This window comes from Adiantum capillus-veneris, chromosome 10 (genome assembly GCF_014529385.1).
Source record: "Adiantum capillus-veneris isolate H3 chromosome 10, ASM1452938v2, whole genome shotgun sequence".
Lineage (NCBI taxonomy): Eukaryota > Viridiplantae > Streptophyta > Polypodiopsida > Polypodiales > Pteridaceae > Adiantum > Adiantum capillus-veneris.
Genome location: NC_140940.1, coordinates 124,283,043 through 124,301,377, shown reverse-complemented (window position 1 = coordinate 124,301,377; position 18,335 = coordinate 124,283,043). Strand labels below are relative to the sequence as shown.

Genomic DNA, 18,335 nt, shown 5'->3' with positions numbered 1-18,335 from the left:
GGTGCATGCCCCTTCTTATTGGTGGACATAGTGCTTGTATACATACTGGTGCAACAAATTTGTACAAAATTTGAAAATACTTGTGCGAATGCATGGCTTGGTGCTACAAGGGCTTTGACAATCTTGGAATTGAGTAAGACATACTTATCTTTAATGCTTGGAGAAAATATCTTGAACATGTTTTCCTTTCAATCTCTCTCTTGAACCTTGTGTGTTTCGATACTTCCTTGGAGATCAAGGCTTCAACTCCATGAAAATGGTCACTTAAGCAAGGGCAATGGATTCTCGGCTAGCAAGTTAAGGGGGCTTCGCGGGAAAGGCCTCTCGTAGGCATTTGAAATATTACTTTAACAAAATTACAAGCCCGACTCCAACCAAAATGATCGCAAGAACTCTCAGCAAGTAGCGACGATGGCCCTCAGCAAAATGATGGCGAGGGTGGTGGAGGGCAAATGAAAAAAAAAAAAAAAAAAGGGGAGCGCGATGGTGACAAGCTGCAGCAAAGTGGGCTTAAAGCAGCCAGGTGACCGAGTAATGAAGGCGTGCTGGGCAGCGGACAATGGATTTCAATCGAGCAGTGGTCCAACGTTGCAGCAGTGACGTGGCACAAGAGCAGCTGCTGAGCCTTGAGGACACTGCGCGAACCTTCGAGTTATTGGGAATCACATGACAGAGTGTCCATTTGGTGATGAGTCGAAGCAGAAGAGCGGCAGGGCAAAACGGCTTGCCAGGACGAGGCTGAGGTTTGGACGATGCAGAGGTCGGCAGGCTTGGGGTTTGTGGCCTTGTCACTAGGAGGTGGGATCATTGACCTACATTAGGCGTCACAAGGCGGGTGTAATCTAGGCCGTCCGATCGTCGTTTGAACTAGGTTGGAACTAAGAATGAACTCGGAAAGTATGTGCACCACACCGAATTTGGTATGAACTCGACGTGAACTAAGTGTGATCTTGGTGTGAACTTGGGAGGGTATGCACACCACACCAAATTCGGTGTGAACTAGATGTGAACTTGGTCGCGACGTCGTGATCTATAAACTTATCACACACCTACTTTTCAACGGACGCGCGATAGCTTAGCGGTTAGAGTCAATGCCAAAGAGGCGAGGGTAGTGGGTTCAAGCTTCGGAACTGAAAAAGTAGGAATCTTTTGCATTCCCTAAGCAATCCAACGGTCACATTCAACCGGTGATCGTGAGCCATTGATCCCACCTTCCAAAAGGAGGTGTAGCAGGGCACTTTTGCAAACTACCTAATTGATTATAAGAGGCAATTCAAACCATGTGCTTGAAAGAGCCTTGACTATTTAGGTTTAGTGAAAGCAAAGTTCATGTGCAGCTTTCTGGGGAAAAAAAATCGTGTGCACATACGCACACACACTTTCAATTCAAGAAAGCACACGCACTAACCCACACACATTTGCCTCCAAGCAAAAGCAATAAGAAGAGTATAATCAAACACAAGCTCATGAAAGTTAGATCATAATGTCATTCTCGACGCATGAGCCAAATGGAGCATAAGTTAATGTGTTCAAAGGCTCGTGAAAGTGGAAAGAGCAAGAAACAAAAGTACATACACTCAAGCAAATTTAAATATAAAAATATGAATGCTAATAATAATTATAATGAGCCACACAATAGTGCTTTGATACCACTTTGTAAGGTTCGATTAAGGCGGATAATGATTAGATGCATTGATAATTAAGGCATTAAGTTAACATGTTCATCCAATAATTGAAGTAAGCGACACAAGTTCAAAATACCAAAAGTAAGTAGATTGATATGATTCAAGAGGGCAAATTACAAGCTAAGCATTATGGCCTTATAGAGTGGAAGGTGGCATTTAATGCTAGAAAGTGAAATGCATCACATGTGAAAATAACATGTGGATATAGTGAATAGCATGTGACTATAAAGAAGCATAGGATTGAAAAATCTACGTAATGGGATGCACATAATAGTCCATGGTTGGTATGCTTGGCTTTAGGGGTTTGTAATCCAAGTGTAAGCTAAATGGCTTACTCCAACATGGTTGATAGCTAGTAAACTACCCAACTTAAGGAATATCTCATGACTACAAAGATTCTACTTGATGATTTGAGCTTTGATTGTCATCCTTCTTTGTTGCTCGAAAATGTTTTGATTTCGTTTTTATTTCATTCCCGATCTTCACCTTTGTGAATCGAGGGCTTCAAGTCCTTCATCCAAGATAAATTTTTTGGGCTAGTGTACCCTGCAGGGAAAGATTGTATGGCGGTGGTCCCCCGTAGGCTCCTTGAGTAAGGAGACCTAGAATCCGTGCTGAGTTTGTTGTAATATTGCATTAAAAGTTTTGTATATCAACTTAGACATTGAAGTTTCGTATATCAACATATGATGGCCAAACTTGTCTCAATGTGTTGAGTTCGTCGTAAACTTTTAACTAACCCCAAAGGGGTGCCTATGTGTAAAAGAAATTAAAACTCAAAGCATGGCATGTAGGCTGCTCTTGGCAGTGCAGAAGAGAGAGAAGAGACTTGCAACAGTTGGTGCTACTACAGAGGTCAGCTCAACCCTCTCATGAAGTGCAAAACACTCCCAAGCTTGGGGGGAGATGCTATTCAGTGCCATAGTGACCTATGTTTGCACATCTCGCCCTCACCTCCTCGTGTGTATAAGCATCCCTTTCCACACCGTTCATAGCTCTGTCGAACCCGCCATGGAAAACCTCATGAGAAAGAGAGAGAGAGAGAGAGAGAGAGAGAGAGAGAGAGAGAGAGAGAGCATGCACATGCAAGCCTCATGCAACTCCTCCACGACCCCCTGCTTTTTCCAAAATCTTCACTCCTCTGATACCACTATGAGGGTTAGGAACTAGCACAAGCTACTCTCCACCCAACCTCTTCCTCTTATAAGCCCTCTAGCCTATCTTTAGGAGCCCCTGAACCTTGCATGTCTGACCTTGGTCCTATTATTGTCCTAACATATGCATAAACCGTACAACTAAGGTGCCTAATCTTAATCATAGTATGTTTGTGCACATTATGACCACCCAACATCCACGAATACTCTCTATACAACTAATAAGGGTAGAATTACACATGTTTTTGCATAGGCTAGATGCAAGTGTGTCAAGTTATTCTCCTTATGGAGCTCAAAATACTCATCAACCAATGTTGGCCCATCGATTATTGCTTCAAAGGTAAAAAAGTTTACAAATTTGATTATCATTGTGAAGTGAGTAAGAAGAATTAATGTGGGGTGGGTAGCAATGGCAAAGAGTGGAGGGCTAAGAGGATAGTGTTACCTGAGTGGATGGGAGAGTGATATGTGGCCAATGACACGACCATTCATAATCGTGCAAGAGGTGAAACAAATGCACATAGTATATGTACTATTGGATGTATGAGGGCGAAAACCCATACGATGCACTCAAGGGGGGGGGGGACTAAAATAAAAATCCCCATCACGTGGGTTCAACAATAGGGATTGTTTATTTTATATTTTCTCACATTTTCACATACAAAAGGGTGGTTGAAAAAAATGATCATGAAAAAAAAATGCAGACTGGATACGAAAAAGGTGTCCCTTTTATTGATTGATGAAAAATTTACAGTTGATGGGATTTTATAAATAGTCCTTGAATGCACATGATATATAAATTTTACATAGAGTTAAACACCCCCCCCCCCAAATGATGCATCAATTTTGCAATGTAATACCGCAACAATGGTCAAATTCTTTCTCCAAATCGAATTAAATAATCATTATCTTATTGGCAGTTTTAGCATAGTCAATCTCTAGCTCAACATTAAGAGGTTTATGCAAAATATGTGTCCCTTATGTAAATCCATATGCTAGTTTATGAATGATTTGTGAGAGACTAATGCAATCAACTAGCAATGATTTTAGTATCTTATAAACTCATCCCGTTAAGAAAATGGACTATCAGTATTTAAAGTTCCATGGAGAATGTACCTCTAGCGACAAAATACTAAGTTCAAGATTTTAAGAGTCTAACACAATATTCGAGGTTCAAATGTGTCAAGGAAATCTTGTGAGAGGCTGCTTCAAAGCCTCAATGTCCAAGAGAAAAATTCATTGGTAAGTCAATCTCATCCTAGGCTTTTTGATTTTGGGAAAGTGATGGAACATAGCCTCAACCTCATGCTATGTAATGGCAACATCAATAGTAATAGCCCTATATGTAGCCCTGTCTAGTAACATATACGAATACATCAAGTCAAATGTAGAGTTTCTAAATACTCTAGAGTTAGCATTCAAATTCCCTAATGGACCCACCAAAGCAACACAAAAATCATGTCACATAGAAGTCACTGTGGATCACTATATTGCAGCCTAACAAGTAGAGTTAGCCATGTTTGCTAACACATATGGTTAAACCGTGATGGGGGCAATACTTGGTGGAATACCTCTCGACAAAAGTCTTTCCTAAACTTGGAGTAGATGGAGACAAAGAGCGATTGCAATAGAGGCTCGAGATTATACTCTTATTACAGGCTAGCTATATAGAGAGGTAAAGACCAACAACTCCGTGTATGTGCAAGCAAGGAAGAATATATTCCTATCGTAGAGCAAGCATATGAAGGACTATCAAGAGGAAACTTTTGAGTTGACAGCACCTCTAGATCAATCATGATGGATGGGATTTTGTGGTCATCTCTATTTTCTGATGCCAAAGGATACGATGCAATGCTTGCTAGAGGGCAAAGATGCCACAGAAACAAGATCATATGCCACTAAGACCAATGATGGGGGCCAAGGTTTTTGCCAAATGGGGCATAGACTTTGTGGGACCCATTCAATCACGGGAATATAAGAGCCCAATATAGCATTGTGGCTACTAACTATTTGAAAAAATGTACTGAAACAAAAGCCACAAGAAAAAAACGATGCAAGGACAACAACTTTATTCTTGTATGAATATGTCTTTACAAGAGATGGCTTTACAAGGACAACGGCTTTATTTTTGTATTAATTTGTCTTTACAACATATGGCTTGCCAATTGAAATTGTAAGTGATAGGGGCACACACTTCCCAAATAAAGTGATTGAACACCTGCTATATGAGTTCGAGATCATTCATGACAAGCCTAAATCCTATCATCCACAAGGCAATAGACAAGCTGAACATACAAACAAAATAATGAGCTCAGTCCTAACAAAAATAGTCAGTTCCAGAAGAACAAAATGTGAAATGCAATTACATTCTACAATATGGGCATATAGGGTGGCCTACAATTCTAGTTTGAACACTAACCTAATCAATCTAGTTACGACTAAGTTGCTATACTGCCAATAGAATTTTTGGTACCTTCCTTGAGAGTATTAATAGAGCTAGAATTGATGGACATGAATTATCAAACGAGATTTAGGATGGACTAGACATGAATTATAAAAAAGATTAGAGGAATTAGAACATGTGGATAAGCAAAGGTTAGCAGCCATTGCACACATCTATACACAAAAACAAAAACAAAAAAAATTCTTCGACTCAAATTTGGGCACCAAAGAGTCAAGCAAGGGGACTAAGTGCTAGTATACTCCCTCATACAACATATCTCCAAAACTCGAGAAAAGGGAAAATGGACATTTTCTATTGAGAAAATCCCACTAAGTCGGGGGGAAGGGGGGGGAGTTAAGCTTTCCAATTTAGATAGGGATATTATGGCCAATTAGACTAGTGGTTATAGGCAAAAGAAGTATCATTTACCACTAAACCAATGACATGTTGGGCAAACTACATTCAGCCAGGGATTGAAAGCTAAGGAAACAATAAGTTGTAGAGGAAGCACAAGAAGCTGCTCGAATAAGAATCATGTTGAGAAACGCTTTGCAACGACAAGCACACCTACCTATAGCATATACATATCAAATCCAACTTGAAGGGGATATGGATGCTAGGATCTTGGTGGGATCGGCCACATGATACATGGAAAAAGCAAATTCAAATATATTGAAAAATCTTTGAAGTCCCCCTTACTTCTTGAAAAGACATTTTGTTGGTAGTGGATCTGGAACTATCCTTAGAGAGGTTCCTTGTTAGCAGTGACTAACGCATGGACCAAGGATGCACCAAGCATAGAAGGACATGCTATAATTTTTCCTATTAGTCTTGTATAGTTCTAGGCTTACATTTATATATCCTATGGAGGTGAGCTTAATTTAATTGTAATAGATAAAAGCTTGAAGTCCATGCCTTTATAAAAAGCTCTTTTATACAAAGAGGATTCATTCTTGAGAGCCCATTCTTGAGTACCACTTTTGGATGGCCTAGCCTTGAGCTTAATGGCCATGCTTGCTTAGAAGCATTCTCTCTCTCATATTTTGATGTGTATGCATACATTTGCTATGATAGAGCATCATGTGTGTAACCAAAGGCAATCTTTTTTCCTAAGAGTTTTTCTCTTTGGCAAATTTTGGTATGTGAGACCCTAGAATTAGGTTTTTAGTAAAGTCTTTTGTGTGTTTTGGCTTTCAATAAATGGTTTTTTGAGCTTCTGTTTCACTGACATTTCGCTTCAGGAAGCTTGCTTTTCGATAAACGAATCAAAGGCCTCTATCCAACGAGTGGATACTATGCTCAAGAATACTTAAAAAAGCACAAATAGGTGAAATCCTTCCATGACATTTCTCTTTGCTTATCTCTTCACTCCTTGCATGCTTGGATTAAGTGATTTCGCTTCTAGCTATGGTGCTTGTCATTCCAAAAGCTAGGCATATACTAAAGTTTCAACACTTGGCTTTATGAATATTAAACACATTAGAAATTTGGCTCATAGAAGATTTATTTATGCATACATTTGGATGTTGTATTAATATTTGTGAGGGCCATGCCCGGGGACCGCCGAATGTACCATCTCCAATTGGATACACCTTGATCTCCGACATCCCTCCTGATTGAGACCGACACCAAGACAGGACTCGCCCGAGGACCACCGACCCTACCATCTCCAATTAGATACACCGTGATCTCCGACATCCCTCCCACTTGAGACCGACACCAAGACAGGACTTCGCCCGAGGACCACCGACCCTACCATCTCCAATTAGATACACCGTGATCTCCGACATCCCTCCCACTTGAGACCGATACCAAGACAGGACTCCTCCTGCTCTTTGATACCAACTCAAGGGGGTGATAACATTCACTTTCTCTCATATGGATCCCTTAGCCCCGAAGAACCTTTGCTTACCGATCAAACTTACCAATCAAAGTCATCAGACTAACTTTGAACTTAACCTTCCAGGGTCAACTGGTGGGAGTTCTCTAGTTCACCCTTGGTTCAAGGTCATTGACGTTTTTTTCCCAATTATGACCGAGAACAGCCATCAATGCGTTCCCGTAAGGTGAGTGTATTTATAGTCTACACGAATCCCTTGATCCCAAGTTTTTCTCCCGCTCCGGAGATCGCAATCCCTTTCCCTCGCTCTTGACTTTACTTCTAGGACAACATAAAATTAGGTTCAACTTTTTGGCCAACAATGCGTTCCCGTAAGGTGAGTGTATTTATAGTCTACGCGAATCCCTTGATCCCAAGTTTTTCTCCCGCTCCGGAGATCGCAATCCCTTTCCCTCGCTCTTGACTTTACTTCTAGGACAACATAAAATTAGGTTCAACTTTTTGGCCAACAATTAACCCTCCGGAATCTGCCCATCCACCGAACCGTTTGATAAATGCACCTTCCCAAGGTAAATACTATGATACTAGAAAAAGTATTCCAATCATGTTGAACCAAGAATACATTTCAAGCAAAACTGTTGTATACGCTTGCAAACGTGCATTTATCAGGTCGTTCCCACCTTTTTCCTTTATAAAATATTTTTACTTCTTTTTTTCTTTAATATTTGTAAAATTATCTAGTTATCTTTCAAGCAATCACATATACTTCTCCATGCATATCCCTACCCTCATCCCAGGACTTGGGTATCCTATCTCCTCCACCACGTGTGGAGACGGAGCCTTTACATAGATTCCGATTCTTATTTTTTCTTTGTCTTGTGTGGGAAATGCTTCAAAGAAATCTACTTTAGGTTTCTTTTAAATCAATAATCCCGAGAAGAAGAGCAAAGGTCCGACTGATGAGGACAATTGCGGAATAGCCCATTTAGGTTCCTAGCCTTTCCAAGGTTCCTTTTCACCAAACAATTTGAAGAGTTCTTTAATTAAATCACATCTTCCTCCCTTATCATGATCCTTCCATGGATCCTTTTTCCTTCCTCCTTTTCTTGTCAATATCAGGCCTACCCGAGCTAGGCCGATTTTCAAACACATCACCAGGTCCCATCCACCCGAGCTGGACACACTCCCATTCAATCCCATTTCTAGGGCAATGAATGAACCCGAGCTCAAAACATAGATCAATGGTTATCAGTCCTAGCCAAAAAGGACCATCCCTCGTTTATCTCAAAGGTAAACACCTGTGCCGGCCTTTTTCCAAACATGAAGACAAGTTCACACTTAAATCTCTATGTTATGCTAGGGCTATCCACGTCAATCTTCTTAGTAAAGTTTTTAATCCTAGTTTAAATTTAAATTAAGCTCCTTGAGTTATAATCCCTTTATTCCTATTTCTTTTTAATTTTTCTACTCAAACAAGACCTTAGAAATTAACAAATCTCTTGAAAATTTTAAGGTTTTTTCTCGATGAAAGTTTCGAGTTAACCCCAGCTTTGTTGAATCCCATATTTGATCATTTTTCATCATTTGCCATCCATGGGGCATCTCCAAGGAAGGGATGGGAGTTTTATGTTCAAACAACATGGTCATGACATCCGTGAAGCTATCTCCTTACTCCCCCCTTCGACTTTGCAAAACAAACTTGAAAGTAAACAAACTTGAAATGAACAATGCATATGCTTTCTATAATAATTTTTTCATTGGTGTATCTATGTGTGGTACACACAAAACTTTGAAATGCACCAACTTGCGATCTTGGATAATTAATCAAAAACTTCCTTTGAGTGCTTATGCAAGAGTGAAACCCTTCTATACATGGTAGTGCAAAAATTACAAAGTTCCTAAAAGCGGACATGCTAGTGTATCGTAAAATATGCATGAATAGTGTATGAGTGATTAACAAATTCTTCTTTAAGAAGGGATTTAAGCATACCTTTACTACCGTGGAGAGAATTAATTATGTTGCTAGAAGAAGCTTATGGTTTCGGAACTTTCCATTTGGTAAGAGGAAAAAAAGGGGATGACTTTATGGGAAATCCTTATTGGGTATATGGTAGGCTCTTCTCCTTGCTTTGGAAGAGTAACGACAAAGTGTGTTGACATAGCCAGCTCTTTTCCACTTCACTTTGCTGGAAGACCACCAATTTGGCAATTGGAAGAGTGAGAGGTTAAGAAAATTCAAGCTATGGAAAGCTTGTAGGTTAAGAGAGAGAAGGTGAAGAGTGTAATGGTAATTTGGTTTATGGTTATGGTTTCTCTTGAGCAGAGAGAGGGTTGTAGGGATGTGTGTGAAGGAGGATTAGCTTTGGCTTTCATAGCTCACTATCAAGCTTGCACTTTCAAAATGTGAAGAGAAGTGAAGTTAAGTGTTGAATGATTAGGGAAGGCCTCCTTTTAAGTTTAATTTGATAAGGCCCTTAACTTATCGTGATAAATTACTTTTGTATATCTCGATATCCTTTCTTCCTTTTCAAAGCTTCTCCAAACAAGCTACTTATGCAAGAAGCTACTTTTCCCACAAGTGGATTATGCACGAAGCTACTTTTCCTACAAGTGGCTCATGCAAGAAGCTACTTTTTCTACAAGTGGCTCATGCAAGAAGCTACTTTTCCTACAAGTGGCTCATGCAAGAAGCTACTTTTCCAACAAGTGGCTTATGCAACAAGCTACTTTTTCAACAAGTTATTTTTTCACCTTATCCTTATTCTTTCTTTGTTTTCTTATGCTAATTTATTTTTTCTTGAGATAATACTAATATCTCATGCATTGGTTATATCCACGTTCCCATGGTGAAAGTCGAAAGTGCCTCGTGGGTAGCTAGGGTGCTTGACTATAGACCAAATTTACACGATCGTATTCGATGAAAAGTCGACGGTTTAGATACGTCGTCAAGAGTAAGGGCTAAGAGGAGGACCTTACAAACTCCCCAACAAAAAGAAAGAGTTGTCCTCAGCTCGTTGTCCTCAGCTCGAAGCAAATAAGGAAGGTGGTAAATCTTCATCCGTAAGTTACATTTTCAACTTTTTGGGTAACACTAATTTACCCTTCGTTGGCTGACTAGCCTATATAAGGTGTACTATATTTTCATTTCTTCCATTATTATTCCCTTTGTCTTTCACTTTTCTTTCCGTCCCTTGTCAAAATTTCTTAGGTTTATCTATTTGCTCATTATCTTACCTTATAGATCGGTGGCAAGGGCTAGTTTTATATGTGGCCATTCCGGATACAACATGTTCATCATGTTCTAAGATCTTGGTGTCTGTCTTAAATCCTTCTTCCTCTGATTTTTATTGATGGATATAATGAAATTGGTTCTGAGTTCTTATATCTTGTATTTTATAGAAGTCCTTGAAGAATTTTAAACTTAGCTAAATCTATTTATTGATTTTGTAATTCCATACACAGATCCGAGTCACAAGATATAAAGAACAACGCTAATCTTGTTATTATTTGGCAAAAGGTCAAGTTACAAAAGTTCGGTAAGATAGAACTTGAATTTGTAGTTATATGGGCTAACATGGTTTAGTTTGAGTAAAAAAAAGAGAAGAATCTTGATCAAAAAAGACGAGAAAACTGAGAAGTAAGGCGTTCCCAATCTTCCCAAGAGGCATCTTCAATGGGATAGCCCTTCCACAAAATTTCCCGAATTGTTCAATGTCATAGCTTTCGCTCCTTCATGTCTAAAATTTGCTCTAGCTCCATCTAGAATTCTTCCTATGAGATAAGAATAGTATCTTCATCATTTAGGATGTGAAGGGGATCCGCAACATATCTTTTTAGCAAGCTAACATGAAAACGTTGTGCACGTGCAAGTGAGGGGGTAAAGCGAGTTCGTAAGATTGGTCCCCTATCCTTCTCAAAATCTCAAAGGGTCCACAATATCTATATGCTTTCGTGTATTTTCCCAATTCAAGTGAACTTCTCTTTGGTTTGACCCTAAGGAAAACTCTATCTCCTGCCTTAAAAGTCCGGGGAGATCTATGTAAATCAGCATAACTCTTTTGCCTGTCACTTGCTCTCTTAAGGTTCTCCCTTATTATTTTGATTTGGCGATCCATTTCTTCAAGTGTATTCTTTGTTGCAGGAACTGGGAGACTTGGGTCGGCCATTCTGAGAGGAATGATATAGTCTTGTCCATAAAGAGCTTTGAATGGTGACATTCCTAGGCTTCTATGGTAGGAAGAATTATAAGCAAATTCCACTAAGGGTAAATATTTAATCCAAAGATGAGGTTGTTGAGTGCAATATAATCTCAACATATCTTATATGACTTGATTATCTCTTTTGGTTTGTTCATCTGTCTCTGGATGATAGGCTGAAGTCAGGTTTAATTGAGTGCCTAAGGATTGAAACATGGCCTTCCAAAACTTAGAGGTAAACTTGGCATCACGATCACTGATTATCCTAGCAGGTATCCCAGGTAATCTAATAATTTCTTTTACAAAATTTGAGCAATATCTACTGCAGAGACAGTGGTTTTGTTGACTGGGACAAGGTGTGCTACTTTGGTGAGTTTATCCACCACCACAAAAAATGAATCAAAATTTCGAGTAGTCTTGGGTAACCCTGTTACAAAATCCATATTGATGCACTCCCACTTCATTGCAGGTATATCCAATGGTTGTAGCTTCCCAAGAATCTTCTCTTTCAGCCTTCATCTTTTGGCATACCAAACACTTCTTAACATACTCTAAGGTATCCTTTTTCATCTTAGGCCAGTAGAAATTTTGTTTAAGAGAAGAAAACATTTTGTGATACCTGGGTGAGCTGCAAGAGGAGTTTCATGAGCTTCCTTTAGTATTTGCATCCTTAAGCATGTAGGTATGCACAATCAATTCTTGAATAATAAGAGTCCATCTTGAGTAGAGTAGTCTTCCAAATATCTTTTCTGAACTTGAGCTTGAATTTCTTGGATCAACGGACCAAATTGGTCATCAGATTGGAGGGCGTTTTGAACTTCCTCGGGTAGCGTTGAATGGACTATTGTAATGGCAAGGGCCACTACTCGTCGGTTCAGAGCATCTGCAGTTTGATTTTCCTTGCCTGGTCTAAATTTGATCTCAAAAGTAAACTCTTGGAGAAATTCAACCCATCGCCTTTGTCACATATTGAGATCTAGTTGGGTGAAAATCCACTTGAGACTTTTGTCGTCAGTAACAAGCTCAAACATTTGACCTAGAAGATAGTGTCTCCACTTTTTGAGGTCATGAACCACAACTAGTAATTCGAGGTCATGGGTGGGATAATTCTTTTCATGAATCCTGAGCTGTCGTGATTCATAGGCTATGGGATGGCCTTCTTGTTGTAGGATTCTACCTATACCTTGTATGCAAGCATCCACTATCACCTCGTTTTTTAAAAATCTGGAAGTTTGAGAACAGGTTTACTGGCCAAGATCTCTTTTGATTTGTTGAAGGCTCTATCTCTCCTGTGAGACCAGATAAAGGGTTCCTCTTTCTTAGTGAGTTCAATGAGAGGACCTACGATGAGTGCATAGTTTTTTATAAATACTCTAGACCATCCTGTGAGGCCAAGGAATCCCCGTACTTCTGAAACAGTCTTGGGAATGGGCCACTGAACTACAGCTTCCACCTTAGCTGGGTTGGGAGAAAGACCATCCTTTGAAACTATGTATCCTAGATAGGCAACCTTCTCTACAAAGAAAGAGCATTTGCTCCGCTTGTCGTAGAGTTTGGCTTTTTTGAGAATCTCCAAGACATGGCGTACATGTTGTTCGTGATCTTCTCTAGTCTTTGAATATATAAGCATGTTATCAAAGAAGACTAGAAAAAAATCATCTAACTCTGTCCTGAAGAGGTCAGTCATGAGACAGTTAAATGTGGCAGGGGCATTAGTTAGGCCAAAAGGCATGACAGTGAACTCATAATGCCCAAACCTTGTGTTGAAAGTTGTTTTTGGAATATCCTCCCTTTTTATCCCAACTTGGTAATAGCGTGACCTGAGATCAATCTTGGTGAAAAATTTGGAACCACCGAGTCGATCAAGCAGCTCATCTATGCGAGGCAAGGGATACTTGTTCTTGACAATGCACTAATTTAGGCCTCGAAAATCTATGCAAAGTCTGAACGTCCCATATATCTTCTTTTGGAAGAGTACAGGAGCACCCCAGGGAGAGATGCTGGGTTTGATGAAACCTTGTTCCAAAAGCTGAGTCAACTGATTCTTCAGCTCTATAGATTCGGAAGGTGACATCTTGTAGGGAGTCCTTGCTATTGGTTGTGCACCAGGAATGAGCTCAATCTCGTGCACTAATTCCTTAGGTGGTGGAAGATTTGTCAACTCCTCTGGAAAAATTTCTTGATATTCATTTAGCCATTCAGGCTCTGAGTCTTCTGATTCGGTCTCTGGTTTATTAAGTCTTATAACATAAATTGAGAGTCATTTCTTTAACCCCTTAACCAAACAACTAGCTTTGACCACCTTCAGGGGAGCTTTCCATGTTCTGCCTTGCACTAAGACTTGTTCACCCTTTGAGTTTGAAAAAGAGATGCTTCCTTCACTGCAATGGATGTTGGCTTTATTTTTGCTCAGCCAATCCATCCCTAGGATTCCTTCAAATTGGCCCATCTATAGGATTATTTCAGATATACAAGACTAGTTAAATTCTTTTAAATATAGGCCTTTCAAAAAGGTAAACTCTTTGTTATTTTCCTCTCTTTCAAAACTTTTTTAAAAAATTATTATTATGCCAAAAACTTTTTACATCTTGGGGAAATAATTACTGATATAGGCTTGCACTTCTTTAATAATTTCTAGACATCAAGTTCTTCCATGTCTTGCTTTGTCAGTATGGACTTTAAATCCCTAAGGTTACAAGTAAGAGAAAATACAAGTCTGTGGACTCAAGAAGAAAGTGACTTGCGAGCACATATAGCCTCACCAACCTGTTCCAAGAGTTATGTGTAAATGGTCCAGTAAGTGATGTTCTTTGTCGTGGGTAGATAAACATCTTATCATGAGGAAGATTGGCTATTAATAGAAGAATCTTGCTTTCATATTCTATGGCAGGAGAACTAATAATACAAAAGCGATTGGGACCTAGTCCCAATTTCTCCCTCATCATGGCCAGGCGAAGATTATTTAGAAGGTGTTCATGGCCCCAAAGAGTTACTTCAGTTATGTTGCATTGGGTCTTCCACATTTGCTCAACTCCGATTATCCCTTTGACGGGAAAGAGGAGGTGAACAAAGTGTTCCAACATGGCCTCCTTTTGTTCCATAGTTGCTTCTTCCATTTTCTTTTGGGACAATTTTGAGTACTTCCTCTTCTTGAGAGGTCCATGTCATCTCAAAAATTTCATGCAATTTGAGAAGTTATTTTTCATTAATTCAATCCTTTCTACAAGAGTCTAATTAATTAAGACCTTTATCTATCCAAGGATAAAAACCGCGCTCTGATATCACTTGTGAGGGCCATGCTAGGGGACCACCGACTATACCATCTCCACCTGGATACACTGTGATCTCCGACATCCCTCCCACTTGAGACCGACACCAAGACAGGACTCCTCCTGCTCTTCGATGCCAACTCAAGGGGGTGATAATATTCACTTTCTCTCATAAAGATCCCTTAGCCCTAAAGAACCTTTGCTTACCGATCCATTTAGGAGGGGGGGATGTTAGCAACGGCTAATACATGGAGCAAGGATGCACCAAGCATAGGAGGACATGCTATAATTTTTTCTATTAGTCTTGTATAGTTTTAGGCTTACATTTGTATATCCTATGGAGGTGAGCCTAATTTAATTGTAATAGATAAAGGCTCAAAGTCCGTGCCTTTATAAAAAGCTCTTTTATGCAAAGAGAATTCATTCTTGAGAGCCCATTCTTGAGTATCACTTTTGGTTGGCCTACCCATGCTTAGGAGGCTAGTGCTAATCTTTTGTAATTAGAGAAGCTCTTTCTTGATATATATAGTCTCTACTTTGCTCATTAATCTTGTTTCTTTTACATTACATTAATGTCATGAAGTAATTTTACCCTCTCATTATTCTAGATCTAAGTGTGGTAATGACTTCTTGCTTTTATGAATGACTCATAACATTCTATGAGTACTCAATTTGTGATATTTAGGATCTCTAATTAAGTTGATTAGTAAAGTGTGTGTGCACTCTTGATCTTGTGATTGGAGTATATGCCCTATTTTGTGCTCATATGTGGGTACGTCTAATGAGATTCAAGTACCATTCACCCTTGTGTGTGGATCTTTTGATCAAGTACCTTGGTTGGCATGTGGTGATTGGGAGGCCAAAACCAGTGCAATTAGTGTGTGCTTGTGGACAGAGTGCTTTGAGATTCAATTCATTTGCAAGTCAGACTTGGGTGGGCTTGGTGTATGTAGGTGATGCTTGATTTATGATTAGGGTGTGATTAGAGTTAATTGATTCATGGCTAATCTCTATTTGTATTGGAGAAGCATTCGTTTAAATCCTCTATTTTGATGTATACGATAATGCTCGTGTCTCGAAGTGCTAGCCGGCGGGCTGTCGATCCACGGATTGATAATTTTGTTGGTCGTGGGTTGCAATTAGGCCGATGCTACAATGACCCCAACATTTGTCGTTGTTGTCGAGGATTGATGACCTAAGCTAGTGAGAAGAGGATGTTTAGAAATAGAGTAATTCCATTACTTATTTCATCGTTTTTTAGTGTGTGTAACTCAAATTAGTGTGATTTGAGCTAATTTTTTAGTTATGAATACCTCAAACTCCCAATTTCAATTTCAATTTCACAATTTCATACTAACCATGACTAATTTTGTTTCATTTCCATGCTAATTTTACTTAGAGGATGATTTCATCACTTAATTGAGTTTTTTGTGTTAATCCGTGTTTGATCTTTTGATTTGAGTGATTGATTTTTGACCTACATTGGTCAATTTGTGAACCGATTTGAAGGTGTACACACTTGTGTGTGCAATGATGCATCTTTGCGTAGAGAGAGGAATTGCTTGGAATGCAATGATCATGTGAGGGCCATACCCAGACTCGACCCTACTCACCTCCCTCAGTCCTCCAGACCGTTCCAGGGAATGACGTAGATCTATCTGCAGGTATCCCTCCCACTTGGAACCGACACTCAGACAGGACTCCGGCCTATCTCGAACGCCAACCCAATGTGAGGGCCATACCCAGACTCGACCCTACTCCGGTCCCTCAGTCCTCTAGACGGTTCCAAGGAATGACATAGATCTATCTACAGGTATCCCTTCCACTTGGGACCGACACTCAGACAGGACTCCGGTCTATCTCGATTGCCAACCCAAGGGGGTACATCCCTTCATTTAATGATTCTATCCGTTTCTCATAATCAATCTGTCCTTGACAGCTTTTCGCACCCAAAATCGTGGTCCTTAGTCTTGATTCTCTTGATCTTTAACTTGAGGATCTTCTCTTGCTTTCTTTTTCTCCCTTGGTTCATGGCGATAACCCCTTTTTCCTGACAAGCAGGCACGACAGTTATCACTTTCCCCTAAGAAGAGGGATCTTGCAATCCTACCTGGTCTCACTCATCCCCAATTACCCCTTTTTATCTCACGTAGTCCTAGCGTTTAACATAAATATTTTAAATCAAAATCCGGCCATCTGACCCTCTGGATCCGCCCACCCACCGAACCATTTCATGAAAATCCCTTCTCGAGGTAGTACTTAACTACTACAAAATCAGGAAGACAGTAGTCTATCAGACATCATCAAACAACAAGCAGCATGCAATCTATTGCATACCCTCGTTCAGGGAAATTCATCTGGTTGTTCCCACCAGATCTTTATTTAGAAACTTTTAATTCATTTTCTTTCCTTTATCTGCTATAATTAGCTTGTAACTAGTTTCCTAACTAATCATGCAACACATTTAGTTTCAACCAATTCATCTTACCTGCCCATTCAGGCCAAGATAATCGGTTACAAGCCATCAAAATGGTATCACCTTCACAATATTTCCCAGAATTAAGTGTTTGGGAAAGGCTCATCAGTAATTTAATCATTCCTTCCTAAGCATTTAATTTTGAGAGGTATAGCACCATCTGGTGACAGATGCATAGGATATCCCCTATATTCCTAGCCTTTCCAGTTTCTTTTTAAGCAACCAAGTCGAACAAATTTCCTTAATTAAATTCACATCATCCTCCCTGAGAATAACCTTCTCAGCCAACTATTGGCATCAGGCCATACCCGGATTATGGCCGATTTTCAATAAGATACCGCGGGTACTTCACCCGGCCAGACAAAAATAAAATAAACCCATTCATCCCTTATCCCTCGAGCATGAATGACCTAGGTATAACAACTTGCCGGTTACACTGCCCTAGCTGAAAAGGGCCAATCTCCGACAAGTTCCCCCAGAGAATCCTCTCAATGGGTCGGCCTTTCAATCAAATTGACCCCAAGAAGATCCATCTTGGTTCTCGGTCATTTCCAGACAATCTTCAAAACTCCTAGTTAAATCTATGTTTTGCAATGGGCTATCCCTATCACCTCTCGAGATTCCTTTTTAACTCCTAGTTGGTACTTTTCAGGTTCATTCATTTATCAATTTTAATTCCTACTTTCATTAATTTTCTACCATCCAAGTTTGTTTAAAAAATACAAGCGAGTTTTTTCCATAGGCATTTGATGGTTAATGTCTCTTCGAAAATGCCAACTTTTTAAGTTCAATCCCCGTTTTGTCGATTCTCAGGTTTTTGCAATCCTTTGCCATCCATGGGACATCTCCATGGAAGCTTGTAGAGTTTTCGGTTCAAACAACACGGAGATCAATTTCGCGAAGTTATCCCTTATCTCCCCCATCCCGTATTTGCAAACAAACTTGAAATCGAAAATTTTAGAAATACTCTTCAATACCAAAAGTTGAACTACTTCTATCGAGCTTAGACAATTACTCTTTTTTATGGTACCTAACTTTCCATTTTAAGAAGCTAGAAGGTCGTCCTATACTTTATGAGTTTTCGAGCTTTCTAATAAAGCTTAAACTTAAAATACAAGGTAGTCACTAAAGCTTATACCTAAGTGCAAAGTCACCATTAATGCTTAGCTTAAGAGTGCAAATCTACCTTTGAAACTTAACTTAATGATGTATAGATACTCTTAGCACTTAACCTATTTGCGAGGTTTCCATTAAAGCTTAAACCTAAAAATG

At 39.6% G+C, this 18,335-nt stretch overlaps 1 protein-coding gene across 1 annotated transcript in view; it reads left to right on the top strand.

Annotated features, from left to right (window-relative positions):
* The window catches only part of LOC147449579 (alpha/beta-Hydrolases superfamily protein), a 31,140-nt gene extending 13,821 nt beyond the window's left edge, over nucleotides 1-17,319 (top strand). The window contains exon 12 of the transcript XR_015189445.1: nucleotides 6,524-17,319. The gene's annotated coding sequence lies outside the window, so the exon portion shown is untranslated. The remainder of the gene's footprint in view (nucleotides 1-6,523) is intronic.
* Nucleotides 17,320-18,335: the final 1,016 nt, after the last annotated feature.